This window comes from Mastomys coucha, unplaced genomic scaffold (assembly GCF_008632895.1).
Source record: "Mastomys coucha isolate ucsf_1 unplaced genomic scaffold, UCSF_Mcou_1 pScaffold6, whole genome shotgun sequence".
NCBI classification, from domain to species: domain Eukaryota; kingdom Metazoa; phylum Chordata; class Mammalia; order Rodentia; family Muridae; genus Mastomys; species Mastomys coucha.
In genome coordinates this window covers 44,527,123-44,548,590 of record NW_022196912.1, presented here as the reverse complement: position 1 = coordinate 44,548,590, position 21,468 = coordinate 44,527,123, and the positions used below count along the sequence as shown (strand labels likewise).

The 21,468-nt window shown below is 45.6% G+C and overlaps 1 protein-coding gene across 3 annotated transcripts in view; it reads right to left on the bottom strand.

Annotated features, from left to right (window-relative positions):
• Eipr1 (EARP complex and GARP complex interacting protein 1) overlaps nucleotides 1-21,468 on the bottom strand; it is a 128,191-nt gene that overhangs the window by 46,139 nt on the left and 60,584 nt on the right. Inside the window, exon 1 of one of the 3 annotated variants that reach the window (XM_031357253.1) lies at nucleotides 15,507-15,934. The exons of 1 other annotated variant lie outside the window; for it this stretch is intronic. The gene's annotated coding sequence lies outside the window, so the exon portion shown is untranslated. Of the gene's footprint in view, nucleotides 1-6,255; nucleotides 6,758-15,506; nucleotides 15,935-21,468 lie in introns of those variants that run through there. One more of the 3 variants, XM_031357254.1, reaches the window with a different exon arrangement.

Genomic DNA, 21,468 nt, shown 5'->3' with positions numbered 1-21,468 from the left:
AAAAAAAAAAAAAAAGCCAAAGAACAGCACTGTGGGCTACAGAGATGGCTCACAGTTAAAAGAGCATGGTGCTCTTCCAATGTGCTGAGTTCAGTCCTCAGCACCCATGTCAAGTAGCTTACAACCACTTGTATCTCTGCCTCTACAGCCACCTGCACTCATGTGCACATAGTCACACACACACACACACACACACACACACACACACAATTAAAAATAATAAAAATCTCTTTAAAAGCACTAAAAAGTTTAGTGCCAAATATTTTAACTAAAAACGTGTGTGTGTGTGTGTGTGTGTGTGTGTGTGTGTGTGTGTGTATGTGTTTAAATAAGTAACACTGACAAGAAAAATCAAACAAGTAAACAAATGGTAGAACAGGCTGAAGCTCACTCAGCACTGTGTAAAATTTATGGGGAATAGAAATCAAGAACTTGAATGAGAGTTGGACAGTGGTGGCTCACACCTTTAATCCCAGCACTTGGGAGGCAGAGGCAGGCAGATCTCTGAGGTCCAGTCCAGCCTGATCTACGGTGTGAGGTCCAAAACAGCCAGGGCTACACAGAGAAACCTTGTCTCAGAAAAACAAAACAAAGAACCTGCATGAAAATGTGCACACCAAGATGCCCAACAATCTTGAGAAAGAAAAACAAAATGGGGTGATTTACAAGGCAGACGTCAGTGTGCTGTGGGTGCAGGTGAGCAAGCAGTCCAAAGGAGGACAAGAGTGCAGAAAGGACTTCTGTCAAGACAGCCCTTTGGTGATCAGCCAAATCCCTCTGCATGAGAGCGCACAGAGAGGCCTTTCAGCAAATGGTAAGTCAGTTTCATATCCACATGAAGAAGGCGCCCTTCTTGCTTCCCTAACAGTCCCAAACACCAAGTGCAGAGGACAACTGAAGGTGAAGGTATAAGAGGAGCCAGGAAGCCCACATTTAATACCCTCCTGACCTGAGGCTGGCAGAGCTCTTCACAGCAGAGGCCCAGTGGCCACTAGGGAAATGATGGGCAACAAGGAACATTCAAATTAAGAATATCTACTTACGCCGGCAGTGGTGGCGCACGCCTTTAATCCCAGCACTTGGGAGGCGGAGGCAGGTGGATTTCAGAGTTTGAGGCCAGCCTGGTCTACAGAGTGAGTTCCAGGACAGCCAGGGCTACACAGAGAAACCCTGTCTTAAAAAAAAAAAAAAAAAAAAAAAAAGAAGAAGCAGCAGCAAAACAAAGGAGGAAAAGCAAAAAAGGGAGAAATATTGTACTACACAGAACTCACTAAGGGCTGTGTCCTGAAATTGTAACGAACCTTTCAACTCCATAATAAAACAGACAGCACATTTTTAAAAATGGGTGTCAGACTGAATGAGACACTTCAGCAATGAAGATTTATAAATGGTCAGCATGTTCCAGGAACGATGCTCCACACCTTCAGTAATCAGAGAACTGCAAAATAAGATTGAAGACATACCATACACAGCAGGACAGCAAATGCCTAATACAGAAAAGACAACTTAGAGTATGTGAAGAGCTGAAGAACCAGGTCTCTCACAGGCTGATGAGTGAGAGAACAGCACACACACTTCCACAACATCAGCTGACCCAACAATCTCCATCCTGGAGAGCCTGCTCAAGCTTCATGGCCATTTCCAACCATCTGGCAGTTAAGCCTGGCCCTTCCTCTAGTGGCCATGTGTAGACTGCTGCAGCCAAAAGGCAGGAAAGGACATGAAAAAGAGGTGGCTCTTCCAGGGGTTCTCCCAAGGGTACGCAGACAGGCATCCAACAGCAGTGTTCCCTGCCTAACATGCAATGCACATATGTGTACACACAGATACATTAAAAAGGGCAAGAGTGGGTGAGTAGAAAGCTGAGAGAAGGCAGCCTTGACCTGGGCTCAGCTTACTATACCTGGGCTAAACCTGGACACCACTGACTACAGAGACAGCACCCAGGGGTGACGAGCCTTCAGTCCGGGAACAGTATACACCACAACAATCACTCCAGCCCGCACCCAGGATCACCTGCTGCCATTCACTTGAATGGTCAGTCACTGGGCAAAAAGTAACAAACAGCTAGATATGGAAGGCCTGCTCAGAAAGATGTGTGCTCATGTTACCACGTGAAGTTCCAAAGTGTCCCTATGGAGATATTTGGGGACCAAATGTCAAGTAAAGTCCTGGATTTTACTGACAGAAGGCACAGGAGTGGGCCACTCTGTGTCGTCTCCACAGTCCATACATATGAAACGAGATCCATAGGAAAGGCTGTTTGAGAGATGTCCATGACTGTAACTTGTGCAGTTACAGAGCTTCTGAAACTGCTGGCTCCCCTCGCACTGCCAGCAGGTAGTAGAGACTTCAGCCTACTCCCTCCCAGGAAAACAAAAGGAAGGCTGAAAACTGGGTACAGTCTTCCACAGAGCTGAGTCTGCTCCCCTACAGCCTCTGGAATATAGTCTGAGGCCTATGGACAGCCTCACAAGACATCACACTGACCAGTGTTTGTTGACATCATGCTGGCCAGGCAGGAAGAGAATGCAGAAGGCCTCAAAGACAGGAGATGCAGCCGCCCAGAGTCAGGGACCTGGCACTTCTGTCAAGGTTCAGAAGGCCAAGACATCCAGAGAAAAGCAAGAGCTCTCTCTGCTCCATGGAAAAGGAGACAGAGCTGGGCAGCCTTACTCTTCAGCCAGCCCAGCACAGGTGCAAGAGCCCACCAGCTGAGGACCAGAAAAGCCTTGTAGAGAGGTCAGAAAGGGAGGCGATGACCTGTCACATTCCATCTGGAGGCCCTGCAGTATGGAGCATGTCAGTGGAAGAAACAAGTAGCATGAACCTCATAGCAAGCACAGAAACAGCCCAGCACTGCCTTCAGATCCTGAAGCAAGGCCCTGTCTCCAGCAGAGGCTCACATCCTCTGGAGCACAGATCTGACCATACTTCAGAGCCAAAAGGTGGTTCCCGGGTCATGAGCCAACACGAGTCCCATGCCATTCATGAGACCAGCTCGGTCCTATGCACCAGCTCTGAAGCAAGGCAGGCCAGGAATGTACACTCAGAGCCAGGCTGGACCAGGAAACATGCAAAAGTATGTAGTAGAGCCCAGGCCACCCACATGCAGGGTCTTAGGAACCTACACATTTAGTGGGGGAAGAGGAAAAGGCAGAGCTGGTGAATCAACAAGGAGGGCTCAGCTTAGAGATAAAAACTAAAACTACACAACAGGCATCAACATCCATTCTTAGGAACTGCCGACCAGACAGACAAGAAACTGCTCAAGACAAGACCTTAAGCACTGCTCTGTCCTTAAAACCATGCAAGCAGAGATGGCACAGACTCAAGGCATGACTGACGGCCTGGCTGGATAGTCAGTAGACTAGAAAGATGAGATACACCAGAAACAAGGACTAGATATTCACCTGGTGACAAGAGGACATTCCAGGCCCCATCAACCATCAAAGAGCACTCTCAAGTCTCACTGTAAGCAATACCTACTCTAGGTTTCAGAGCCAGTCAGTGCACTGATGCCCCCAAAAATATTCACACATACAGAATCTAAGCCAGGAAGCCACTGAAGTACTGAATATGAGGATGACTCAGGAGTCACTGCCCCTATCAGTGGTGGTGACCTTTTCAAAGATGGTCAGGTTCTGTAGATGGGGACCCAGCATCATTTTAACTGTGAGCCAAACATCACTGTGCCCAGCAAGTGGCAGGGACAGTACAGCGTCTTTACTTTTAGTTATCAGAAACTGCGTGTATTTACGACAGACAATATTATGTTCTGAATTGTATAAGCTCTGAGATCAAAAAAAATGGAACCATTAATTATATTAATCAAAAAATTAATATAAGCATTACTTTACAAGCCCTAAAATCTACTCCTTTACTGACTTTCAGGTAAACAATAGATCACATATTGTCTGTGATCTATTGGTCACCATGAACCTTTCCCTCTTCTTGTCTTAGTGAAATCTGTGTCTTTAGACCAACATTCCCTTTTGCCCCACCCCAGCCCCTGGTTAACCACAATCCCCTTGGCTGTATGGCTGGATAAAACAAGATAATGCAGACCTGCTCTTCTATGTTTGGGTTGTTACACCCAGTACAGTGTTGGCCACACTCACCCCAGGTCTCATTAGTTAGGATCTGCCTGTTTCCCAGGCTGAGAAACATTCCATATCCTACCACTGCATCCACTTTCTCCAGCTACATTCACAGCACAAGTCCTACTGCCAGCCCTCTCCTCCCCTCAAGCCTCATTTTTCTATTTCTCATGAGCACTTCCCTGATTTCCTGGCCTACCTATACAAGCTCACAGAAATCCACAGGTGTAGTTGTTCACACCTTTAATCCCAGCACTGAGGGGAGGAGAGGGGAGGGGAGGGGGGAAAAGAGAGGAGGGGAGGAGAGGGAAGGGGGAAAGGAGAGGGAGGGTAGGGGAGTGGAAGGGAAGGGAGGGGACGGGAGGGGGAAGGGAGGGGAGAGAAAAAGGAGAGGAGAGTGGAAGGGACAGGGAAAGGGGAGGGAAAGAGAGATAAAGGAGAGGAGGGAAGGGGAGAGGGGAAGGAGAGGAGGGGAGGGGAGGGGGAAAGGAGAGGAAGGGAAGGGAGGGGAGGAGGTCAAGAGATAGAGAGATGTCTCAGCCCCACAGTTCCAAGTTTGACACCCAAAACCTAAGGACAAAACAAACTCTGGAAAAAGTTTCCTCTGACTTCCACAGGCATGCCATAGTACACCCACTCACATTCTCAGACACACAATAAATAAAACTTGATTTTTAAAAATGACAAACTAGGATATGCTTGAGAGATACATAGGGTTTCCTTCCTAAGCTCAAGTAGCCTTGCTCAATGTATTTTTCATTTCCATCCATTTTCCTCAAATGTTCATAGAAAAGCAAAGAATTTTAGTGTTTTTCACCATCATCCTTCAGCATGTATCTTCATTGTTTGACTTTGAAAACCACTGCTTGAGCTGCTGATGGAATCTCAACCAAAATCATTCAAAGTGGGGCTGGAAAGACAGCTTCACAGTTAAGAGCACTTGCTGTTCTTGCAGAGGACCTGAGTTCAGTTTGAGACCCACAATAGGCAGCTCACAACCACTCCAGCTCTAGAGGATCTGACACCCTCTCCTGGCCTTGAAAGCTACACACATGGCATACATAGATAAACACAGACACTGGACACACAGGCAGGCACTCAGCCTACCCCATACCCCTGCACACGCGTGCGCGCGCGCGCACACACAAACACACAAATATTTTTTTTTAAAAAGGAAGAAAAAAAAAATCATTCAATGTATTTTGGCTGGGGACTAGGATAGGGTTTACAACAATTTTAGAAAAATCCTGAATGTGCTTCTGCTGTTTTGCACTATGTATTTTTTTCAAAGCTGTCTTCTCAACATTGATCATGATGATCATGAAACCAAAATACTGATCAACTTTGAAAATGTCAAAGACGCCCTATGTCCTCCAGTATCAAGTATTCAACCAGTACTCAATTCTCTGTGTGAAAATAAATAAATAAGCACACCTACCTCATATGTGGGGTTTTTTCATCTTTAATATAGTTAAATTGTACATTCAGTAAAGAATTGTTTTAAAAGCAATTTCTTTATGAATGTGAAATCTTTGATATGCATAACTACTTTATATACCTAAGGTAGCATATATATTTCACAGGCAAATGGGGGTGCTAAAGTGGAAAGGTACAGAGACCTTTCCTCTAGATGAACTCGAACAGCAAGCCAGTTAACAGAGACACTGCTGTAAGATGCCTAGGGCTGGAGGACAACACTAGTGTCCCCATCCCAGGGTCTGACCAGCTTGTTTGTGCAGTGGACACAGCAGACCAAAATGTTGCAAATCAGCATTTATCAGTCCTAGCACCAAACTGTCGGCCCTGAAAACATACACAGGAGCAATGCTGTACAGACTGAGCAGGGAGTATTTAGTATGTATGAATATTCATGCAACAATAAGAATAAAAAAGGACATATTTGAAAGAGAGCGAGGAGGGGGTGTATGGAATAACCACTGGAGGGAGTAAAGGGAAGGAAGAAATGCTGTGATTATATTATAATCTCAAAATTAAAGGAAAAATGTTGTGAAGCAATACATTTCTCCAAAAATTAGTAAGTAAAAAGCAAAAAGGACTGTCAAGTACATGTAAATTTATTTTGAAAAATTACAACTTCTGTTCCAAAACTTATACTGAAATTTTAATGGGTTCAAGAATGTCCAAAATTACTCACGGAAAGATGTTAACACACAAAGACACCAGGGAGACAAGAAAGCTGCAGGTGTCTCACTCCAGCAACAACTGCCAGCACCAAGGTCCCAAAGAGAAAGGCAGCCTAACAAGAACTGTGGTGTCTGTCAGACCTAGGGAACAACAGGCACCACAGGGAACTGCGTCTTCAGAAGCAGATGAAATTTAAGGTACACAGAGCTAGGCAGGAAATACAGGAGGTATGCCACAGAGACACACAAATCGGTTCTGAAACTCAAGATTTCCATAGCTGCACGCATCTCAGCGGAGCAGTCAGTGCACATCCAGTGGATATCAAAGAAATAGAGGTACTTTCAAGGAGCAAAGCCCACCTTCAGAGGCAATGGGCTCTAATAACCAGGGAGGCGTTGATTGGGCTTTTATCTCTCTTGTAACATGAGCCTGAAGTAAGGTCCTATGATGTAACCACCTGGGCAAGATTAATATTACCATGACTAGGAGCTTACAGGGGGCACTGGGCACAAACCCTGTATAAAACAAAACAAAGCCTTGGCATGGCATGAGAGATAAGGTCTGTGTGCAAACAAGACAGCACACCAGGCACAGCCTCTGGACAGAAGCAGGCCACCACAAGGAAACAGGATCTGCATACAAACAAGCCAGGGCACTAGGCTTTGGCCCTATATACAGCTAAGCCAGGGAACCAGGCACAGCCTCTGTATACAAGCAAATCATAGCATTGTTGCACACAGCAACCCTATTCATGTTGACACAGAGCCTGAGGGCCACAGGACAGCTAAGCTAGAAAAGAATTCAACTGTCACTCAATAACCTGACCTCTCTATTTTAGTAATGAGGAAACTGAGGCTAGATGAAGGTAACTGACTCTTCCAAGTTCACAAGGTTCATGATATCATCGGCATCAGGAATAAAATAGAGACTCTTGCCTCAGAAGAGTCCACCGCTTTAAAAGAGAAAATACTAAGTTATGTCTTTAAGGCCAATTTGATGCTTCTATTTTTTATATAAAACACAAGAGCTAAAAGCACTTAATGAGATAAAAAGATAATCAGGGCAAAATGAATGGAAGAGGCATACTTGAGGCGCCAACTGTATCCATGGAGTGTGCTGTGTGCTGTAAGGGATTAGAGTCAAAAGGCTTAGTGGAATTCAAAGGAGATTAGAGCCTTTGTGGGCTGAATAGCAGCTGCAGCCCGCTTGCTAAAGGGCTAACAATGCCCTGGCTGGGGGACTGGTGTGATCCCCAGCTGGAGGAGGAGGAGGAGGAGGCTTCCACGCTGCTGCATAATGAGCGTATTCAGACTTGAAGGGCTATTTTTAGAGACTACAGCCACCTCAGCATCTGGTGCAGACCAGGCAGGTGAGTGAGACGAAATCCAGCCGAGGCAATCACCTGACACAGGCTGAGCTCCTGGTGTACAATGAGTGCTTTGGCACCTAAGACTAAAAATACCTTCTCCAGTGGCCTCCACAGTGCTTCAGAGATGTGGTCGCATGTAGAATGCACAATAAGTATGAGGGAAGCACAGACTGACGGTGGTGAGGGGACAGGGTTGTAGGTATCCCAGCATAGCATCGGGTCTGTTCCCTTGTTTGGCACTTGTTGTCCTTCTCCAGGCAGATGTAATAGGGCACAGACATCTCTCAAGTTTCTGTGCAGGTGACAGGTGCACAAGTTCCTGCTCACAGTGGAAAGACTGGCTGAGAAGTGGGTGTGACAGAGAAAGGGTGGTGTCAGCAATACAAGAGTTTTACCCAGCAGCTCTGCTGCACTTGAGCACCACACGATTCACTGCAGGTCCCAGCAGAGCACTGTCCTAAGAGATCAGGGAACAGTCATGGCCTTTTGCTCCATTCTTCACCTGAGACAAGTCACAGGCCAAGTCCTCAGTCTCAGGACCTCAGCTCTCTCAAAGAAAGGAGGTAGCTAGACCTGTAAGCACTGCCTCTAGGACCACAGACTCTGCCAATTCCTACAGACTCGGCACAAAGGTCTGTGTTCAAGTGGGACTGCAGAGTTCTGTCTCAAATCCAGCTCACAGAGGCTTAGTCCAACCTGCACTTACTTCTCTGATTCCTGAGTGCGTATCAGAAAAGATGGCCCAGGCACTTGCAAGGTCAATCCTTTCTCCCTGGCAGCATCCCACCTTTGGTATGCAGGAGAGCCAGTCATATTAAGGGGGACAGGAAAGTCCCAAGAAGTTTAGCTTAGAAAATAGCCAATCAAAGGCACCAAACACTACATCATGGATGGCACAGGACAAGGCCCCCATAAATCATGAGTTAGCTACTGCCTTCTTTGCCAGCCCCAATGTTGAATCTGTTGGCCTGAGCATAAAGCTTGTAGAGAAAGACACAAATAGCCAGGTTCTCCAGCAGGGGGTGCAGTCCAGGTGTGCCATGGCTACACAAAACAGCCAAGGCCAGATTTAATATTGAGATTGATGCAGCCCTTAATTTTCACCAGAGCAGTTTGAAAGGGTCCTCGGAGCCACCTATTACCTAGCAGGGTCAGGTATACACACACACTGTCCTGCTACAGAGCTGTATCAGTCCTTGGGTTCTCCACAAAAGCTGGTCAGGGGCTGAAGGAGTGAGTACTAGTCAAGCCTGGCCTATTTTGTGTGTCTCCCTAAGCTAAGATTGGCATAAAAGGCAGGAGGAAGAATGTGGGACCATGTGGCCTTCAGAGCCTCAAGTACCAACTCTTTGGCCCTTTCCAGATGCTGTATCCACATCCTGTTACCAACTTCCAGCTTCAGGCACTAACCTCACGGGCACCTTCTGTTCTGTGCTCATTGCACGGAGGGCTTACTGCTCTTAGGAGAGACACTGAACAAAGACTGCACGGAGAAAGGCTAGCACAATGCGGGTCTTTAAGTGGGTCTCCATTCTAGGCCTCTATGTACCCTCTGCTTCGGTCTAGTCAGCTATTCCCCAAGCTTCTCTCCACAGAGACAGTATAGATAGCTTCTTGCCCATACCAGCCCAAGAAGGCCTTGTATCCATGCCAGAGTTGCCATTCCCACTGAAGGCTGCCAGGGGGCTCCCAAGCTTCTACACCCCATGGACTTTTAGAAAGCAGTCAATGGCTTGCCCATGAGAGGCGGACAAGCTCTGGATTGTTCTGGCTCCAGGTTCTTTGCCCTCCTGGACCTGGGCGATACTACTCCACAGGCTCAGAGCTGTTTCAAGGTTTCTTTTCCTTGGGTATCCTGGCATTGGACCAAAAGTCTCCTTCTGCTCGAGGTCAGCTATGTTCCTCTCTAGTAATTCTTCACTGAACTTTACTGTTTAACTTGCCATCTGCTTTACACCCAAACCAGAATGCACAGACCAGTAGGGTGTCAAAGATCTCATATTTCCTGGTTAACGGTAGCCACTGGGAGAGGAGGGTTTCATTAAATGCTCAAGGAAAACAAATACGCGAGGGTGGTAGGTAGGCCCCATGAAGTCCCCAGCACTATTACAGTGACGCTTCTAGGACCAGTAGCCTGGAGCAGCATGGGGGCACTTTTGCCACTAAATAGCTAACTACTTGTGGCCTTTTTGGGTCTGGAAGGTACCACTTGACTTGCTGACAGTAGAGCTCCACCCGGTGGCCTTCAAAGCTGGTAGTTATGCTTGAATCTTAGCATGCAGCACCACACGGGCATCCACAGAGGCAGGGAGCAAACCTGGACACCCTCAATGGGATAAACACAGCTAGATGCTGAGGTCTGAAAGTCAAGTAGTGAGTGCCATTTACACACACCTCCTCTCCTGTCTCCTGTCTCTGAACTCTAGTACATGCGAGGCTATTGGCAGATCTAGCCCTGGTCCTACCGAAAGAGAAGAAACTCCACAGCACAGGGGGGAGAGGGGCACTCTGTCACACGCTGAGTGTGGGCAACCCTGCTGGCCATAGCACAAGCAAATACAGCTATCTTTGCCCCAGTGGAATTCTCACGCTCTGTAAACACTATCACTTCAAGAAGGTGAAGGAGTGTGCTCAATGGGAACTCTCCTACACAATGCCCTGTGACGCCAGAAGCCTGAGACTAAGAAGGAACCCTCCCTCAGCTTTCTGAGATCTGCCTCAAACATGGCTCTAGCGGCCACAACAGAGGAGGGTTGCTGAAAGAAACTGAAGACAAATCCTAGGAGACAAAGGCCAGAGAGACAACCTGGTCGCCCACACTCTCCGGACAAGGGGACAGTCAAAAACAGTGGCCCCACCCACTGATAGGCAGGCTATTTGACCAAGATATGGACGGTGCAGGCCCTGCCCCTTGAGGAGCATTTGTGACTACACAACAGGCCCCAGGAAGCCCTGCTCTGATGCTGCCAGCTATACCTAAGGCCTGAAGTGCGCTGCCTATGCTCCATGGTGACTCTCAGTGACTAAGATCTGTGTTGCCCCAGAATCCGCCAGGATGAAGGAATCACAACATCCTGGATGAGGCCCTTCTTTCTGAAATAGTCAGTATGGTTTCTAGCTGCCAGTGATCAAGCTGGCTACCTGAAGCAGAAGGTGGGCCTTCACAGACATAAATCATTCAGAGCATGGTTCAACTGGGTTGTATCTAGGAGGTCAAGACATGTCCAGGTGAAAAGGACCACTAAGCAGCTTGGCATCTATAGCTAAAGGCTAGTGATGCATGCAAAGGATTGAAATTAATTTTATCTTTTCTTTTTTTGTTTATCAATAGGAAGGCTTGTCATTTTATTTTATTTTTTATTTGTGATTTTATTTTTTATTAGATATTTTCTTTATTTACATTTCAAATGATATCTCCTATCCTGGATTCCCCTCCAGAAAAAAAAACAAAAAACAAAAAACAAAAAAACAAAAAACAAAATCCTGTTCCCTCCTCCCTCCTCCTGCTCACAACCCACCCTCTCCCAAATCCTGGCCCTGGCATTCCTCTACACTGGGGCATAGAACCTTCACAGGACCAAGAGCTTCTCCTCTCATTGATGACCAACTAGGCCATCCTCTGCTACATATGCAGCAGGAACTATGAGTCCCATCATGTGTGCTCTTTGGTTGGTGGTTTAGTCCCTGGGAGCTCTGAGGGTACTAGTTAGTTCATATTGTTGTTCGTCTGAAGGGGCTGCAAACCCTTCAGCTTCTTGGGTCCTTTCTCTAGCTCCTTCATTGGGGACCCTGTGCTCAGTCTAAAGGATGGCTGTGAGCCTCTACTTCTGTATTAGTCGGGTACTGTCAGAGCCTCTCAGGAGACAGCTATATCAGGCTCCTGTCAGCCAGAACTTGCTGGCATCCACAATAGTGTCTGGGTTTGATGATTGATTATGGGAAGGATTGCCAAATGGAGCAGTCGCTGGATTGTCCTTCCTTCGGTCTCTGCTCCATAGTTTGTCTCTGCAACTCCTTCGATGGGTATGTTGTTCCCCCTTCTAAGAAGGAAAGAAGTATCCACACTTTGGTCTTCCTTCTTCTTGTGGTTTGTGGATGGGGTATAGACCTAAACAAAGAATTCTCAACTGAGGAACACAGAATGGCTAAGAAACACCTAAAAAAATGTTCAACATCCTTAGTCATCAGGGAAATGCAAATCAACACAACCCTAAGATTCCACCTCACACCAGTCAGAATGGCTAAGATCAAAAACTCAGGTGAGAGCAGATGCTGTCGAGGTTGTGGAGACAGAGGAACACTCCTTCATTGCTGGTGGGATTGCAAGCTGGCACAACCACTCTGGAAATCAGTTTGGCAGTTCCTCTGGAAATTAGACATAGTACTACCAGAGGATCCAGCTATATCACTCCTGGGCATATACCCAGAAGATGCTCCAACATGTAATAAGGAAACATGCTCCACTATGTTCATAGCAGCCTTATTTATAATAGCCAGAAACTGGCAACAACCCCAATGTTCCTCAACAGAGAGATGGATACAGAAAATGTGGTACATCTACACAATGGAGTACTACTCAGCTATTAAGAACAATGAATTTTATGAAATTCTTAGGGAAATGGATGGATCTGGAGAATATCATCCTGAGTGAGGTAACCTAATCACAAAAGAACACACATGGTATGCACTCTCTGATCAGTGGATATTAGCCCAGAAGCTCAGAAATTAATTTTATCTTACTGTGCTCAACAGTTTATTTTAGTTATCAACTGGCAATAGAGTCTAGGATGTCTGATATTAGCAACACTGTCAATAATTTGACATAAAGTTACTGCTGTACTGTCCATAAAGTTACTAGACAATGTATTAAATACATAGCTTACTTTCAAAAAACACGGAGACCGCCACCAAGAGCAAAGACTAAAGCTAACGAGAAAAGCCAAGTGTGAATACAGTTTCCCTATCAGTACTGGTCCCTCCTGAGACCCCAGGACACACACACAACAGGAAATTAAGCTGAAGACACACAGAGACCGTTGAGGCTGAGACCTCTGTGTGCCAACCAAGGCTTCTAGATTAAAGCCTGAGCTAGGAAAGACAACGCTCGGCTGCTACTGGAACCATTAAGAGCATGTTGATCCCCTACACAGATACCATGTTCTTCTATTCTGAGGAAGGGTAACTTATATGGGTCTTTTAAACATCTGATTTGGGTAAAAGTGGTTGCTACCAAACTTGGCAACCTGAGTTCAATCCCTGAAACCTACATGGTAGAAGACAACTGACTCCTACACGTTGTCCTCTGCCCTCTGCACACATTCTATGGCAGGCATAGAATAGCAGCATAACATGATGGCATGTGTGCACACCCCACCAGCACATTACAAAGAAATACTTATTTCTTTGAATTTGTTTTCAGAATTCTACAGCGGGAACTCAGAGTCTAGGATATGAGTGGCAGAGTGAATGAAGAAGAACAAGCAGTCTAGGGCCCCAGCTGCCACTTCCTGGCAAGAAAAGGCAGAGGTAATTAGGCAGCCCTGGGGAAGAGGCTGGTCGTCTACCACAGGATGTGCCCAACAGCTCTTGCAAGCCTAAGATGGCACTGAGGGTTACAGCAAACTGGTAACTTCTGCTGTAAGTCAGCAGTGGTCAGCAGTGGAGAGGAATTTTGTCTTGACTCATGTCTGAGGCTGAGCACCATCTAAAGAAGGAGAATAGGCTGAGCTACTCTGGGGGCCTGAGGAGAGAAGCAATCAAAATTTAGGGCCTGTGGGTAAGTCTGTGGGACACTGTCTTGATTAGACTGATTCGGAAGGGACAGCCCACTGTGGCCGGTGTCACCACTAGGCAGGTACCTCTGGGTGGTATAAGAAAGTAAGCTAAGTAAGCAAGCCATGGAAGAAAAAACAGTTAGCAGCATGGTCTCTGCTTCAGCCTCTGCCTCTAGACGCCTCTGCCTTCCTTGAGCTTCTGCCCTGGCTTCCCTCAGTGACAGACTGTAACCTATGAGATGAAATAAGCCCATTCTTCCCCAAGTTGCTTTTGGTCATGTGTTTATCACAGTGACAGAAGCAAACAGGAGAGGTGGTGAACACTGACTGTCAACCAGACAAGATTTACAAGGACCTAAAAGATAAGCCTTGGGGCTTGTCTGTAAAGGAGTTTCTGGACTGAGTTAGTTGAGACAGACTGGCAGTGCCATTCCATAGACTGAGATCCTAGACTGAATAAAAAGGAGATGATGAGATGTGTTAGTTCCTTTTCTAAAACATGATGACCAAGAGAATTTATAAAAGAGTTTATCTGGGATTTATAGTTGAGGGTTAGAGTCCATGGTGAAAGAACAAAGGTGGGAGACAGGAGTACCTGGTCACTTCCATCTTAAATCTGCAAGTAAAAAGCTGAGAGACACTGGGAATGACACATTTTGAAGCCTCAAAGCCTGCTCTCAGTGGCACATCTTCTCTAACAAGGCCACAATTCCTAATCCTTCTCAAACCATTCCACCAACTGAGAACCAAGTATCCTAACATATGAGCATATGGGGGCCACTCTCATTCAAACCACCACATGAGCTGAGCACTCATCACTCTGCTTTCTGACTGCAGATGCAGGGAGACCAGGCATCTCACACTCCAGCCACCTAGCCTTCCCCACCACCAAGAGCTGTACCTCCAACTGGAAGAAGCTTTTGTTTGGAGGTTACTGCTACTGCAGCCATTTGTTTTCTCCACTGTGGTGCAGGGGATTTCCTTTGGGGAGGGTATTTTATCAACAGCAACTGATATGGGAGTCAAGAACTCAATGGGAGAAAAGGCACAGTGAAGAAGTGGCATCAATAAAGAACACCATCAGGTGGAGAACATGGACAAGGAAATACTAAACTCAGGATAGGAAAAACAAGCAAGAATGCCCAGTTAAATTTGAATTTTACAAAACTATTGGATGTTAGAGTAATGAGTAAAGCAGTCATATGAGGAGGCATGAACAGAGCATCTAAAACTCTGGGACATGGTCAGGATACCAGACCTAAAAACCAAATCCTAAGCAACAGCTGAGATAAAAACTAAAGGCATATAAAATATAGTCAAGTAAATTAAAGCAGGAGCTTCCCAAAAATCTGAGTTAAAAGTTTAAATTTTCTTCCTTTTAATTATGTGTATAGGGGAGGAGCTGTATGTGAGTGTAGGCATCCACAGAGACCAGATGGGCCAGATGCTCCTGAAGTAATAGGCAGTTGTGACCTAGCTACCCAGCATGGGTGGCTGGTCCTCTGCAAGAGCACTTAGCGACTAGATGTCTCCCCAGCCCTAAGTTTACAAGTCCACCATCTTAGATGTTTTCGTCATCTCAATAAAATAATAATGATGGATCAGAGAAAAAAAACCAGTAAGACTCCCAAACCACAAATGAGAAAGCTCAAGACTGAACTCCTGCCTCCTCTGCTCACCTGGTTCTCCCTGAAATGTGCTCGCCTGTAGTCCTGTACTGCTTCTTCATATCTGGTGCTTGACACAATCTATTGACCTTTTAACTAATTTTAATTTAAAAAAAAATGTGCTGGAAATGTAGTGTCTTAGGTTTGGAGGAACTGCTGATGACAGAGCTTGGAGCCTGAATTACTCCTCTCGGCCTTGGAAATAAGAAATCCTATAAAGTCTCCCCAGTTAGAATCCTGACCGGAGTAATACATCCCTGGATGGGCACTGTACTACCTTCAGCTATAGTACAAGAGGCACACACAACCAGGCTCCATACTCATGATTCTCTCTCAACCTCTCAAACCCCTCTTCCCCACTCCCTCCTCTCTTCGTCCTCATCGTCCTCCTCCTCCTCCTCTCCCTCCCATCCCTTCTCCCTCTCCCTCTGCAGAGAATTGAAGCCAGTACCTTCTGAAGTGTCTTCCAGTGAACTGCAGCCCCAGGCCCTGGCAGCTTCCCTGAATCTGGGGAGACGTGTGAACAACAGATCATGAGCTCCTGTTGCCTTTGCTGCTTATGTTGAAGTAATAACTCTGCTTCGTATAAAAGAGGGTGAGAGGGAAGAAAGGGGGGAGGCTGGGAGACAGAAATACCCCAGGCTATAGGCAGCCCCCGGGCATTTTCCAGAGAAGCCAGAACCCACTGTGGCTGGAGAAACACACCCACAAGTCATCCTCAAGCCTGTGGAGGTAGAGCAGCCTCTTGGGAGCTTATGTGAAACGTGATCAAACTCACAAACAAAACTGAGCTTGAGTGAGAGCTGGCCAAAGAAAGGACAGAACAGAACTGCAGCCCCAGTGACCTCAGACACCACAATCTCAAGTGAGTGATGGAATACAAATGTGAGGGAATAAAAATACTGCCAAATTTTCAAAGAAGCCTTTTGGGATTTTTGTTTGTTTGTTAGAATTAAATGAAGTATCTAGAAATAAAAATGATGGTTATTTTAAAAGCCTCACTTGGCAATTTAACAGCAGTTCAAAAAATCCCTGCGATTCAAACTGATTGGAATAACAATGTCAAGAAAGCATTGGACACAGCAAAGGAAACTGAGGAGGTGGCACTGAAGAACAGGGTGCTGTGACAGCTGCCACACAATTAAGTGGGGTACCAGGGAAAATCACATGATACCGAGGCCTGAAAGCTTTACAGAACTTAAGAGAGAGAGATACAAACTCTGAGGGTTGGAGAATAGGAAAATTTCCAATCAGCATAACTAAAAGCAAATCCATTCCTGGGCTAGCTATAGAAGAGCGTAGAACCTCCAAGAAAAGACAAAATCTGAGCATGGCAGATCTGTGAGTAACCTGAAGCTGGTTTCTCTGGAGGAACCGGAGAGTCCAGAGCAGTGCATTCCAGGCTGCACAGAGGGTATCCAGTTAACACTCAAGAAACATGGGCTTTACCTGTGCCCACAATCGCAGCACATACGAGACAAAGACAGGGGAGTTCTCAGGAAGTCTAGGCTACACAGGGAAATACTATCTCAACCCTACCCATCCAAAAGAGAACCACAAGCCGGGCAGTTGTGACACACGCCTTTAATCCCAGCACTTGAGGAGGCAGAGGTAGGTGGATTTCTGAGTTAGAGGCCAGCCTGCTCTACAGAAGGAGTTCCAGGACAGCCAGGGCTACACAGAGAAACCCTGTCTTGAAAAACCAAAAAAAAAAAAAAAGGAGAGAGAAAGAGAGAATGAACCCTCGGGTTATCGGAAGCATAAGAATTGCTCTCTGAAGACCCTCTATAGGAGGCTTCTAAGATACCCAAAAAAAGAGGCACCATGACCCCAGAAGGAAGGTCTCAAGTTACATCTAAGAAAAACCAATGGCAACAACTGAGATGACATCTAGATATGGAGGACATCTAGACATGAAGGACTCTGATGAGAAAGGTAATTCTACAGTTGATGAAGGTGAGATTTAAAACCTGTCCAACAATGTATGGAGTGGGGGTGCAGAGGCATTCTCGCTTCTTAAACTGTGGGAAGGAAGGCAGCGACTATTTAACATAAGTTTTATGTTCAATATTAATAATAAACTTCCAGAATAACCACTTAAAGAGCCCAAAAGCACCAAGTAACTGTAAAGCAACAAAGGGCTACCTAAGGCTCACAACCACTCAAGAAACCACAATAACAAAAGTCATATAATATCAGATGAGAGAAATTCCATGATTGCCATGCTGGTATGAGCTAAATCATCAGCTACAGACTGCCAGACAGATTTGTAAAAACTAGCACAGCACTAGGCCAGGAGCTAGCTCTAAGGGAAAAGGCACTTGCCTCCAAGCCTGAATTCCTGAGTCAGTCCCAGGAGCCCACAGGCATGGGAGGAGATGAATGACTCCTGAATGTTGTCCTTTGGACCCCACCCCCACCCACCCCCACCCCCGGCCAACACAAACACAGTAGATAAATAGATATTTCTTTAAAAAGTCAGTGAAACTTTCTTTTCGAAAAATAATCCTAAAACTTAAGGACACAGGCAGCAAACAGGAAATGATAAAGTATTAGGAACAATCAAGATGTTTTAGGGCATAATCAAAGTTTCAATCCACTAGAATTATACAGAAATCCTTTAAAGACAATTCTGATTTCACTTAGTTGTGAGATGGCATCGTGATCTAAAGCCCCATGTTCTCAATCCAACCCCTTCCCTCTTCTCCCACATACTGGAGTTACAGGTGTGTGTTTCTAAACTTAACCTTAGTTCACAGATTTGATAAAACTATAACCAAATAAGTCACAGGAAATGAGAGAGCCACTAAGAATTCCCTTTCATTAATTGAGATTTGATGGGAAAACTTAAGGCTTTACAAGAGTTAAACACAACTTTCCTCAAACATAAATATAACATACAAGGAGTCATAAATAAAGCACCAAAAACTTCAAACACTTGGCAGACAATCACATTTTATTTTTCATGAATGTCTCTACCATGGGAAACAGACTGTACATCACATTGTAATGTTTGAAAACCACCAGGAAAGATTAAGAGACTGGGGAAATCTTTTATCTTCAAAGATACACCTTTCTCTAAAAAGCCCTAGCAAACAGAGCTGACCATGGAAGCCAGAAAGAAGCCATTACCTCGCAGTGTGATGCCTGTCGTCCTTAGACACCTAATGCCAGCAACACAACTGTGCAGTACGCAAGGACAGAGCATGGGCAGAGTGGGCTCAGGGCCCTAGCCAGATGTTAGCTGATACCACAGCATCCGCAGGTGCCAATGGCCTGTCCCAAAATATTAGGGCAAGCAGTGAAAGGATCACACTAGACTAAGGAAGCTGCTCAGCTGGTAGACAACACTAGTACAGACATATTTTCAAGACAAATGCACTCCATTTTCAAAATGACCATTTAGGGTGAGGACTGATTGTTGTTGCAAATGGTATACATGGGATTTACGCGATGTTTCCTTCCTGATTTATTGGAGATACAGTACCTTCTCTGACAGACTCCACATTCATTCATAGTGAGTGTGCTGAAGTCCTGACATGACAGGTGTGCAGTGCATGGGCCTCTTCTCCATAGGAAATGCTGCTTCCCAAGGAACCTATGAGGCAGTCCACAGGAATGGAAGGCCATCTTCCTGCTACTCTAAAGGACTGCTTATCTAAAGTGGGAGAAGCCCAGGCCACCATCTCCTTTCCTCCATTAATCCATAGCCTTAGGTCTATCAGCACAGGCAAAATAGTGTCCTCTACTTGGTTTGTCACCAGGTCTAAAGCTGTGACTGATACCCCCTTAATCCCTGATTCACACTGACTGTTCTAAACTGTTCAGGGACAGCTGTGCTTGTGGGTCTCTGCAACTGTGCTGGGTGCAGTGCGAAATACTTGAGGACTTCAGCATCACTTGCCACAAACAATGCTCTCTGCTGGTACATCCTGGGTGGACAGCTTCCTATGAGTTGCAGTCATTCAGTGATAGAAATATGGCTCAATGATTTGAAGAGCCTGCTGCTCTTGAAGAACCTAAGTTAAGTTCCCAGTACCCACACAGGACTTCTCAGAACTACCTGTGACTTCAGGGAACCTGATGCCCTTTTCTTGCCTCCAGGGGACTAGTGTGTGTGTGTGTGTGTGTGTGTGTGTGTGTGTGTGTGTGTGTATTTTCTTCAAAAAAAATAGTAAAAATAAATCCCTGTTGTCTTAACAAAAATGGAAGTACAGCTAATGTTAAAAATAGCACCCTAAATACAAAAGAAAGAACCAGCATTGGCAACTATATTATTAGACTTAAGATACTGACGTCTCTGGTACATCAGCTATCTGAAATACTCCTAGAGTTATATATGTTTTATACTTTTAGCAATACAATAAGGAGCTACCTGGGGAACAAGATGACAATAAAATTATGACACAGACACTGTGATTATACATTGTAATTTGACCCAGTAGTAGAATCTCATAGATACCCTAACAGAGCTCTTTGACTCCTTTGAGAAGATGAATCCCACCAATACCTAAGCCTAAGTCCTCAGCCCACCTGGGCTTCTGCTCAACTGGCAAGACCCATTTATACCAGCTGTGTGTTGTCTTGGTTAAATACTGATTTAAAATACTAAGAAGCAGCTTCTGTGAAAACGATGTACAATGTTCTTAAAAGCCTCAGTAATAGCAAGCTATTAAAAAATCCTGCCTACTTAGAAGACAAAAACAAAAACAAAAGAAAACAAACAGAAAACACATACAGGGGCAGAAGTCACAATAGCAGAGCCTCTACATTCAGGCTGCGCATTCCCTACTAGATGCTCTACAACTAAAACTGGAAACCCAGAGAGGGGTTCATGGGAAGAGTTATGGAAAGGGGGAATACAGATGCAGGAGATAGGACTCAGTAAAATGTCTTGATCTCTATCACAGGTAGATAGCCATAAGACAACCAGGACTCCACATTAAGATGGCTCCACATTAAGAGTGTGTGCACCTGTAGAGGATCCAGGTTCTGTTCCCAGGACCCATGTCAGCACGCTCTCAACAGGTAACTCTAGCTCTAGGGAAAATCCAATGCCCCAGCCTCCAAACACAGCCACACATAGGCAGACACACATACACAAAATTTAAAAATACTAAGTAAGCAACCAATGACATGAACACACATTTACCTAAAACAGTGGTGTTACGTGAGTTACCAAATAAATGCTTGGCAAACACTAATGCTTATGGGAAAAGGGACAACCTGCCCATGGTTTGCTGTCTCTTCTTAAGTAGTTGACCAGCCTTGGTTGATGAGTGAGGGTCTATCTGTCCACTGAGTGTGTGGGGTCACTTGGGTGGTGCTCCATCTGATCCTACTAATATCTTGTAAAATCTTGGCTCAGTCGTGCAACCTCTGTGAAGGCAGCTATTTTGTGTGTGAGCCCTAAGGGCTGTACAGAAGACAGAGAAGTGAAAAGCACACCACCAAAAGTCCTTCCCCTCCTTCACTGCTCTGGCTCTGAGCTGGAGCATCACTGCCTAGCATATCAGCCCAATGGAACAAAGGAAAACAATGATAACTGCTCTCCCCTCTACCCCTCAGTCTTAACTGCATCCTTAGTCATTCCTGAGATTATCGAAATGCACCTGCAGTTGCAGTATGTCTCGGGACGTCTCTAAAACCCGACTCCAAGTCCTATCCAGTGATAACCCCCAGAGGTCTGGGGGAGTCAAACAAGAGCAGCAAGCAGGCTGATGTCAGAGCCATCTATAGCCTCTCCTCTTCAACACAGGCTGCCCTGCCTTTTCCAGACTTCAGATTTCCTACCTGAGCCACATGAACATGTCTCCACCCACACAGGCTCTGAGAATGACCTCTAACAGAGTTGTAGCACCTAGGGTCCTGTCTTCTTTGATCACAGTTCCTATTTCACTATTTACCTAGACCTGCAGAACATCTGGAAGGGAATAGGTCAAGACATAGCCAGATTCAACCACAGAGCAGCACAGGCTAGCAGCCAAGAGTTCTCTCAGGGATGGTGAAACATCTCAGTAAGTAAAGTGCTTATGTTGCAACATGAAGATCTGAGTCTAAGAATCAGGTAAAAGGCTCCCAGAGCAGAGGAGGCAAAGACAAACAAAGAAAAACTGAGGCTTGCTGGCCTTGGTCTATTTGGCAAGCTCTAGGCCTGGCTTATGAGAAATATCCCCCAGTCCCCAACAATAACACCTCCCCCTGAAACTAGAGTTAGAGGCTGTTGCGAGCCTGCTGATAATGGGTACTGGGAACGGAACCTGAACCCTCTATGGGTGCATCCTCTTGTACAGCAAGTAGCAATGTTAAAATTCTGGCTCTGCTGTTCTCTTCCACCTTCTCATATACAGGTTGACCATTCCCATAGATCTCTCTCCCAGCCACTTCTTTTTTTTTTTTTTTTTTTTTTTTTT